We start from the raw sequence: 10,244 nt of genomic DNA, 5'->3' as shown, positions 1-10,244 counted from the left end.
ACATACATATTTAAATATGCAGGTTTTACAATGTATCCCAATAGGACTTTCCTATACACATTGGTCTGCCACTTTTTCACTTTACGCTGTCTCGGGGACATTTACATTTAAGTGTATATAAATTTGCATCATTCTTTTAAACTACTTCCCCAGTCTTCAATAGTATGTACATAGTCTTCTTTCTACCAAAGTACATTTATGTTATTAGCAGAGTTTCAGTTTTACAAACAATGCTGCAGTGAACAGTATTGTAATTGCAATCTCTTGCGCATGAGCCAGTATTTCTCTAGGATAAATAAACTAGAAGAGAAATTGCTGGGTTAAAGAGTGTATGTATCAGTTCTAGTAGCTGGGAAATTAAAAAAGAGAAAAAAAGAGTATATGTGGTTTATATTTTGATAGATGCTGCCAAGACCACCCCCAAAGCTGGTACCATTACATTTCTACCAACAGGGTCTAAAAGTACCTCTTCCCCCATCTTTGCCCACATGGGATATTACTAATCTTGAAAATCTTTACCATTGAATAGGTGAACACTGATATCTCATTGTTTTAATTTGCATGTCACTGATTATTAGTGAGATAGAACAATAGGCATTGCTTAAGTTTCTCATCTCACTTAACCTTTCAGCAAGAGGTTGGCACCCTCCCTAAAATGCCCACCTTTTCTTGGCTTCTGTGAGCCCCACACCACTCTTGGCTTTGTTTCTATCTATACCTCTGGCCTCTCTCAAGCAGTCTCCAGTCCTGACTCCTCCTTCCCTGGCTTTCATTATTGATGCTGCACAACACTTGGTCTTAGCTACTTCCTCCCTCTCCACCAAACACCCAGGCCTCTCCATCTACATTCTCTCCTCTGACAACCTCATTCAGGCCCACTGAGACTTTTATTTATTTATTTTTTTTGAGGTGGAGTTTTGCTCTTGTTGCCCATGCTGGAGTGCAATGGTGCGATCTCGGTTCACCGCAACCTCTGCCTCCTGGGTTCAAGTGATTCTCCCGGCTCAGCCTCCAGGATAGCTGGGATTACAAGCATGCCCCGAGCTAATTTTGTATTTTTAGTAGAGATGGAGTTTCTCCATGTTGGTCAGGCTGGTCTCAAACTCCCAATCTCAGGTAATCCTCCCACCTTGGCCTCCGAAAGTGCTGAGATTACAGGCGTGAGCCACCTCGCCTGGCCCATTGAGGCTTTAAATATTATCTGTACACCAATGACTCCCAAATTTTATCTCTATCCTTGCCTCTCCTCTTGCTGTACACCTGGCTATTCCACATCCCTACTTGGATATCTCAAGAGCATTCCAAAACTGAACTCAGGAGTTTATTCCCCCAAACTACTCCTTTTTTAGGGTTCCCAATTCAGTGATTGTCTCGCTAACCTCTGGTTGCTCAGCGAGAATCTTGGGAGTCATCGTGGACTCCCTCCCCATGACTCCAGTATCCAATTCATTCCAAGTCCTATGGGCTCCATGTCCTAAGTGTCTCCAGAGAGTACCCTTTTTTTCTGTCTCCACTGGTCCCATCTCCCCAGAACTTTTGCAAGGGCATCCTAACTGGTTTCCCTGAATCCATGCTTGCCCTTAGCCAGCATGTTCTCTACAATATAGCCAAAATGATTTTCAGAAAGCAAATCTGATTATGTCACTCCCCTGTACGAAGATACAGCCACAAACTTGTTAAACACAAAATTATTTACCAAAAGAAAGAAAGGATGAAAAAACTTAAATGTTCACAAATATCAGATTGGGCCAGGCGTGGTGGCTCATGCCTATAATCTCAGCACTTTGGGAGGCCAAGGTGGGAGGATCACGTGAGTCCAGGAGTTCAAGGCTGCAGTGAGCTAGGATCATGCCACTGTGTTCCAGCCTGGGCAACAGAGTGAGACTCAGTCTCCAAAAAACCAACCAAACAAAAAAATTTAATAAAGTAAAAGATACAGATCGGTTAGACACACTTAGTATATCCATTTGACGAAACAGTATGCAGTTATAAAAAACAAGTGTAGTTCTGGCAGACTTTGAGAATCAGATAAATGCTATTATTTAAAAATCTAGAGCAGTGATGTCCAATAGAAATATAACATAAACCTCATATATAATTTAAAATCCTTTAGTAGTCATGTTTTAAAAAGTAAAAAAAGTTAAATTAATTTTCATAATGTTTCAATATTTCAAAAATTTAGCATTTCAACATGCAATCAATGTAAAAATTGTTATTGGGGTGTTTTACATTCTTCTTTCACACTAAGTCTTCAAACTTGAGTATGCTTTTTTGGGGGGGCGGGGTTTGCGGGGTTTTTTTTTTTTTTTTTTGGATACAGAGTTTCACTCTTGCTGCCCAGGCTGGAGTGCAATGGTGCAATCTAGGCTCACTGCAACCTCCACCTCCCGAGTTCAAGTGATTATCTCACCTCAGCCTCCCAAGTAGCTGGGATTACAGGCACCCACCACCATGCCCAGCTAATTTTAGCAGAGACAGGGTTTCACCATGTTGGCTAGGCTGGTCTCAAACTCCTGACCTCAGGTGATCTGCTCCCCCTCAGCCTCCCACAGCGCTGGGATTACAGGCGTGAGCCACCGTGCCCGGCTCGTATTTTTTCTTTTTTTTAAGAGTTATGCATTTATTTTCATGTGTAAGAAGACAGCCATAACTGCCACGTGAACATGATTGCGTGGATACACAGCTCAGCACAAGGCTAAAGTCAGAAGTGAGTGAAAACAAAATAGCATGTTGATTTAAGTGACATAACAGAACAGGAGACCTTTGGTTATGATAAAAAATTGTGCAGGTGGTCTGTGAATGCAGAAGTTCGGGGCTCACTGCTCCAGGCTTAGGTTGAGACTCTGTGCTCTGGGCTGAAGCCCCTGGGGTTCTACAGAGAAGCTTACCCAGTGCATGGCCCCTGTGACATTCTCCCAGGAGCCTGTGGTACAGCGAGACCCCAGGGAGGAAAGCACATTTTTTTTAACTTGTCCATGCCCTACAAAATGTCTTAGAAGTGATGAAGCAACGACGATGATTCTCTTTCAAAGGGAAGAAGAATCTTCTAGATGTGGCATTGAGGAGGCAGTGGTTACAAGACAGGCTGGGCTACAGGGCGCAAGTGGGACTTAAACTAGGGGACTGAAGGGACATCTCTCCTGGAACTGTCCTGGAGAAGTGCTTGTGTGTGTTTGGGGTGGGGTGGTGCATGGATCCTCTCAAGGCTGCAGGAGGCACACTCGGCCTTGTGTCCAGCATGCAACAAGTTCTCACCCTATGCCTGCTGACTCACTACAGCACCCGGGAGGAGGTGCCAGAAGGCAGATCGGGGGCTGCTGATATCCCGGGGTATCTATGGGCCACCTTCTCTTCCTAGGCCTGGGCCCCAGCCTCACTTTAGCACCACACATTCCAGAATGGGGAAGTCCATGGCTGTGTCCCCAATGGGTCCCATTCTTGTATGTGTGTGAACCAAGGGGAGGTGTTTGCTATTACACTCTCTCCCCTAAATCCAAAGAATGTTGATTCCCATCATTTCAACCTCAGCATTTTCTTTTCTTTTCTTTCTTTCTTTCTTTTTTTATTATTTTGAGATGGAGTTTCACTCTTATTGCCCAGGCTGGAGTGCAGTGGCACGATCTCGACTCACTGCAACCTCTGCTTCCTGGGTTCAAGCCATTGTCCTGCCTCAGCCTCCCTAGTAGCTGGAATTACAGGCACCAGCCATGATGACTGCTAATTTTTTGTATTTTTAGTAGAGACGGAGTTTCACCATGTTGGCCAGGTTGGTCTCAAACTGCTGACCTCAGGTGATCCACCTGCCTTGGCTGGGATTATAGGCATTAGCCACTGTGGCCAGCCAACCTCAACATTTTCAAAAACATTTTTTTTTTTTTTTTGAGACGGAGTCTCACTCTGTCACCCAGGCTGGAGTGCAGTTATATAAGCTCAGCTCACTGCAACCTCTGCCTCACATGTTCAAGCGATTCTCCTGCCTCAGCCTCCCAAGTAGCTGGGACTACAAGCATGTGCCATCACGTCTGGCTAATGTTTGTATTTTTAGTAGAAACGGGGTTTTGCCGTGTTGGCCAGGCTGGTCTTGAACTCCTGACCTCAAGTGATCCGCCCACCTCGGCCTCCCAAAGTGCTGGGATTACAGGCGTGAGCCACTGCGTTCAGGCTAAAAAGCACTTTTTAAGGGACTTTGGAGTTTTTACTCAAACAGCTCAACCGTGCAAAGCCATGCTGGTCTCAGCACCCCGACCAGACAGCTACAGTCAGTGCTAGGGGTCCAAGTGTCCCCCGCAGACTCCCCCCAGCTTTTCCCTGGAAGTGGGGTAGGACCAGCAAGGAATTCTGGGGGTGACACTCATGGTCCAGGAACCTTCTGGCGCCCAGAGGGTAGAGGAGGAGTGGAAGGTCTGGCGGCGCTCAGCCCCGCTGTGTCCTAGACAGGCTGCGCCGACTTGCAGCCTGGTCCCCGTGGAGGCTCAAAAGGAAAGTGTGCAAGAGCAAGTCAGGAAGGGAAACCAAGTCAGGGAAGGGCCCCAGCTGGGGCTAGTGGTCCGCTCACTGCCTGACACTCGCGGGCACTCTCAGCAGCACCCCGCAGCACTCTGCTTCAGGTGGCACGCCTTGTAGAAGAGACGGTTGTTGAGGGGGTAGCAGCTTTGGTCCGTGGGCTCGATAGACAGGAGGATCCTGCAGTCCTCATACCTGTAGCAATTTTCATGGAAATTTCTTCCAGTGCACTCGATTTTGAAGACATAGTTCCCATCCCGAGGAATGATGAGATTCTCACAGATGCTGCAGATGGGGGCAAATTTCCTGTAGAAGTTGTCCAGGGAGTACACCTCGTTCTGGCTGCCCGGGGCAAAGCTTTTATCCCCGATGCACCAGGCGCGGGTCACACACGTGAAGCAGGAGGGGTGGAAGGCCTGGCCCAGGGCCCTGATGATGTGCTCCCGGACCACCTCGCCACACTTGCTGAACTTCTGCAGCGTGTCCTGGCAGCAGGGTTCGCAGAGGGGTCGCGCATCCTTCTGGTAGAAGCTCTGCCCGGCCAGCTGGCGGCGGCAGGTACGGCACGTGAAGTACTGGGCATGGTACTGCCTCTTCATGGCATCTACAGCCAGTTCTTGAGGGGGGGGCACAGTCTTATGGTAGAAGGCACGGATGTCTGTGGACGCCTCTCTCTCAACAAGCTCTGCTGGGGGAGGCAGCAGCTCTTTTTCCACGGGCCTGAGGGTATCCGGCCCAGGCTGGACCGAAGGTCCCTCCGCTGGGGTCTGTGGTGAGGGTGGGGACCGGGGCAGGTGCAGCTGCTCTAAGTCCGCAATAAGTGAGGCCCCCATTGGAGCAGGAGCCTCCTCTTCAGAAGGCACGTGCCCCAGAGGGGACCGTGAAGCAGGTGGGAGTAGGTCCCGGTGGGGAAGCACGTTCTAACCATCCAGGACAGGAGGAGGGGGTGGACATCCCGGGCCGCCCGCGCCCCAGCGGGTCCGACTCTTCTGTATTTTATACTTACAGCATATCTCAATTCAGACACTAAGTTTTCATCAGAAATACTTATCTCTGAAGATTTAGATTTTATAAAGTAAATTTACAGTTGAAAAGCAGATTCACATACCTACATTGTTCCAAAATGCTTAAAAGTTTCCCAGTAACTAAGTCAAACATCAGTTTTTAATTTTAAATATTAAAGATAAATAACATTGTCTAGGGAGAGTGGCTCATGCCTGGAATCTTAGCACTTTGAGAGGCCAAGGTGGGAGGATAACTTGAGGCCAGGGGTTCGAGACCAGCCTGAGCAACACAGCAAGACTCCATCCCTACAGAAAGAAAAAAGAAAAATTAGCCAGGCATGATCGTGTGTGCTTTATAATCCCAGCAACTCAGGAGGCTGAGGTGGGAGGATCACTTGAGCCCCGGAGTTGGAGGCTGCAGTGAGCTATGAATGCAACACTGCACTCCAGCCTGGGCAAGAGTGAAACCCTGTCTCAAAATAATAATAAAAATAAATTTAGTTCTTCACTGGCAGTAGCTACATTTCTCCTTCTCCTTCTTCTTCTTTTTTATACAGGGTCTCACTCTGTCGCCCAGGTTGGAGTGCAGTGGTGTAATCACAGCTCACTGTGGCCTGGATCTTCTAGGCTCAGATGATTCTGGCATCTCAGCCTCATGGGTGGCTGTGACTAAAGGCACACATCACCATGCTCAGCTAATTTTTTGTATTTTTAGTAGAGACAGGTTTTCGCCATGTTGCCCAGGCTGGCTTCAAACTCCCAGACTCAAGGGATCCACTCCCACTCACTTCAGCCTCCCAAAGTGCTAGGATTACAGCAGTGGGCCACTGTAGCCACATTTCAAGTACTCATTTGCCACACATGGCTGGTGGCTACTGTATTTATTGAATGATACATTTCTAGAGTAATATTAAGACTGAAAGTTCCCTGATTCATTTATAAACTTTGCAAACATTATTATAAAAGTCCTTCAAAGGATAAAAATATTTCATCCTTACCTTTCTTAGAAATAAATGACAAATAAATATTAGCAAATTAAATCAAGGAATATTTTCAAATAATCATAGCCAAATAGAATATATATATATACACACACACACACACACACATACATATATATATTTATTTATTTATTTATTTTTTTTGAGATGGAGTCTTGCTTTGTCACCCAGGCTAGAGCGCAGTGGCATGATCTCAGCTCACTGCAACCTCAGCCTCCTGGGTTCAAGCGATTCTCCTGCCTCAGCCTCCCAAGTAGCTGGGATTACAGGCACCTGCCACCACACCTGGCTAATTTTTGTATTTTTAGTAGAGACCCGGTTTTGCCATGTTGGCTAGACTGGTTTCGAACTCCTGACCTCAGGTGATCCTCCCGCCCCTGCCTCCCAAAGTGCTGGGATTCCAGGGGTCAGCCACTTCACCCAGCCAAATAGAATATATTTAAGAAATGAACAAATGATCTTTTCTGAGTTTTCCTATTGGTATAAGATATCCCATTTACAGTCAGCATAAAAAATAAAATACATATAAATAAGCTTAACAAAAATGTGCAAGATATTTATGAAGACATGATAAACTTTGCTAAAGGGCATAAAAGAAGATGAAAAGTGGACAGGCACAGTCCAAGATCCTGGGAGGAAAGACTAAATATTGGTAAAGATGTGAATTCTTCTAAAGTTAATCTATAAGTTTAATGTAAGTCAAATCAAAATGCTAAAGAAAACATTCATTGGTGGGTGGGGGGGACTAGTTAAACTAATCCTAATGTTTATCTAGAAGAATAAACAAATAAAGAATAGCCAAGAAAATAACGAAGGAAGAATAACTTGTGCTACCTGCTATGAAACTGTAGTGATGAAAACATTGTGGTACTGGAGCAAGAAAAGACAGATCCATGGAGCTAGACCCATGAATTTAGGAGAATTTGGTAAATAATGAAGATGGTATTTCAACTTGATGGGGAAAATATTGATTATTTAATAAAAGTTGTCCGTACATCGGATATCCTTTGGAAAGAAAAGCAAAGTTATCTCATACTATACTCCTAAATAAATTCCAGATAGTTTAAGGATTTGGAAATAAAACAAATAAAAACTCAAAAGTTCTAGGACATAGTAGTGGATTACATTTTAAAAGAATGTGAGGACCAGGCATGGTGGCTGATGCCTGTAATCCCAGCACTTTGGGAGGCCAAGGCAGGGGGATCATGAGGTCAAGAGATCGAGACCATCCTGGCCAACATGGTGAAACCTCATCTCTACTAAAAATACAAAAACTAGCTGGACATTGTGGCATGTGCCTATAGTCCCAGCTACTCGGGAGGCTGAGGCAAGAGAATCGCTTGAACCCAGGAGGCGGAGGTTGCAGTGAGCCGAGATTGTGCCACTGCACTCCAGCCTGGCAACATAGTGAGACTTGGTCTCAAAAAGAGAAAAAAGAGAATTTGGGGACAGGGAGGTCTTTTGGTAATGCAGTGTTAAGCCACAAGTCATAGAGGAAGTGATTGGCAGGTTTGATTATTCCAGCACACACTACTGGTTACCAGTAAGAGATGTAAGTAAAAATCTACTGGGACCTTCTGGGAGAGAATTTCCTCTCCGATGAAAATAGTAGATCTGTGAGACGGCAAAAAAATTCCTTGTCCTTATTCTCCTTTTTTTTTTAATCCTTGTCCTTCCTAATCAGAGTACGAGGATGTGATATTTAAAGGTGTAGCAGGCATTTTGTCTCACTGAGGGGAGGCACTGTCAATATACACTAAATGGCAAATCTGAAGGACATACAGAGACTGATGTCATCTCCGAACCACCAGACCAATCCTGTGACCACTTACTTCTGAATTTCAGGTTAATTAAACAGCTAATATTGTATGGTTTAAGGCCGTTACTTGGCTTTTTGTTTGCTCAGGCTGGTACAAATACATAAAAATACACTTTGGGAGACTGAGGTGGGTGGATCACTTGAAGTCAGGAGTTTGAGACCAGCCTGGCCAGCATGATGGAACCCTGTCTCTACTAAAAATACAAAAATTAGCTGGGCGTGGTGGCGCACACCTGTAGTCCCAACTACTCCGGAAGCTGAGGCAGGAGAATAGCTTGAACCCGGGAGCCAGAGGTTCCAGTGAGCTGAGATTATGCCACTGCACTCCAGCCTGGGTGACAGAATGAGACCGCATTTCAAAAGAAAACCCACCAAACATATAAAAATGAAAATTTTCTATGGCAAAAGATACAATGAACTAAGTGAGAAAAAACAATTTCAACATAGATACCAAGGTTAATAGCCTTGATATATAAAGGACTTTTACCAATCAATAAGAAAAGAAGAATGCTTTTATAAAATAAAATAGGCAAAACACATGAATAGGTAATTAGGTAATTCATAAACTAAATTGGACAAATAAAGATATAAAAGCATGCTTCAACCTCACTGATAATCAAAGACTTACAGATTGAAACCAAAATGAAATCTCATTTTCAGCCATCTTACTAGCAAAGATAAAAAAGAGTGATAATGGTCAATGTTGGAGATGGTGTGGAAAATCAGTTTATCTTACACATATTGGTGAAATGTAAATTGGTGCCATTTTCTGGAGGACTGTTCATTAATATGATTAAATTTTAAAAGATGTATCTTTTTTTCTCAGCAACTCTTCTTCTAGGAATTTTTTTCTAAAGGAATAATCAGATATGTGACAAAGAAGCATATACAATGATGCTTACATCATTATAAGGAGCACAGTATTCCTTATAATAGTGAAAAATTGAAAAAATAATAATTCCTTATAATAGTTAAAAATTGAAAAATTAGAATATGTTTCCAACAAGAAGTGATTGGTTAAATAAATTATGGTCCATTTATTCAATGGAATAGAATTCAATGTAGCCATCAAGAAGGATAGTGCATTCTTTTTGGTTCACTGCAGCCTCTGCCTCCTGGGTTCCAGTGATTCTCCTGCCTCAGCCTCCTGGGTAGCTGGGATTACAGGCGCATGCCACCATGCCCAGCTAATTTTTGTAGTTTTAGTTGAGACAGGGTTTCACCATGTTGGGCAGGCTGGTCTCGAACTCCTGACCTCAGGTGATCCGCCCACCTGCTGGGATTACAGGCATGAGCCACTGTGCTCGGCCACATGATGTATTGATGTGGGAAGATATTCATGATCTAGTGTTAAGAAGGAAAAAGCGGTTTACCAAACACTATCCAACGATGTGTTAGGGTTCTGTCTATATAAATGTATGATTACACATACATAAAAACTTGAAGGATTTTAAAAATTAATAGTGATTATTTTTAGGAAGTGGGATTATGAGGGACTTTATTTCTCTGTATTGGTTAAATATTTTATATATCAGAAAAACAAAGCTGATTCCAGTTTAGAAAATAAAATGTTTCCAGAAGAAAATGCAATAATGTACAAAGAAACATAACATGTTGCCAAGTTAAAAAATAGGATATAAGTCAGCATTACAGTAGGGTTATTTTCACAGTGAGGCTAATTTGATTGAAAATTATCTGGAAAGTTGTAGACCAAAATATTAACAGTAATTATCTCTTAGGGGGGATGTGGTGGGAATTTGAATTGTTTTTATTCTTTTGGTCATACTTCAGTGTTTAAGAAGTGTTTTTAAAGACATTTGTATTGCTTCCACAAAAAAAATTACTCATAGAAAACAAGAAAAAGGGGCCGGGTGCAGTGGCTCAAGCCTGTAATCCCAGCACTTTGGGAGGCCGAGA

General features: G+C 43.8%; 1 pseudogene; it reads right to left on the bottom strand.

Moving 5' to 3' along the window:
• Positions 1-4,577: 4,577 nt before the first annotated feature.
• Positions 4,578-10,244, bottom strand: part of LOC105554840 — a 23,848-nt pseudogene continuing 18,181 nt past the window's right edge.

The sequence above is a fragment of the Mandrillus leucophaeus genome, unplaced genomic scaffold (assembly GCF_000951045.1).
Source record: "Mandrillus leucophaeus isolate KB7577 unplaced genomic scaffold, Mleu.le_1.0 Scaffold66, whole genome shotgun sequence".
In the NCBI taxonomy this organism is placed as follows: Eukaryota; Metazoa; Chordata; class Mammalia; order Primates; family Cercopithecidae; genus Mandrillus; species Mandrillus leucophaeus.
Note: the sequence above shows the minus strand (reverse complement) of the source record. Positions and strands in the feature narration are given on the sequence as shown.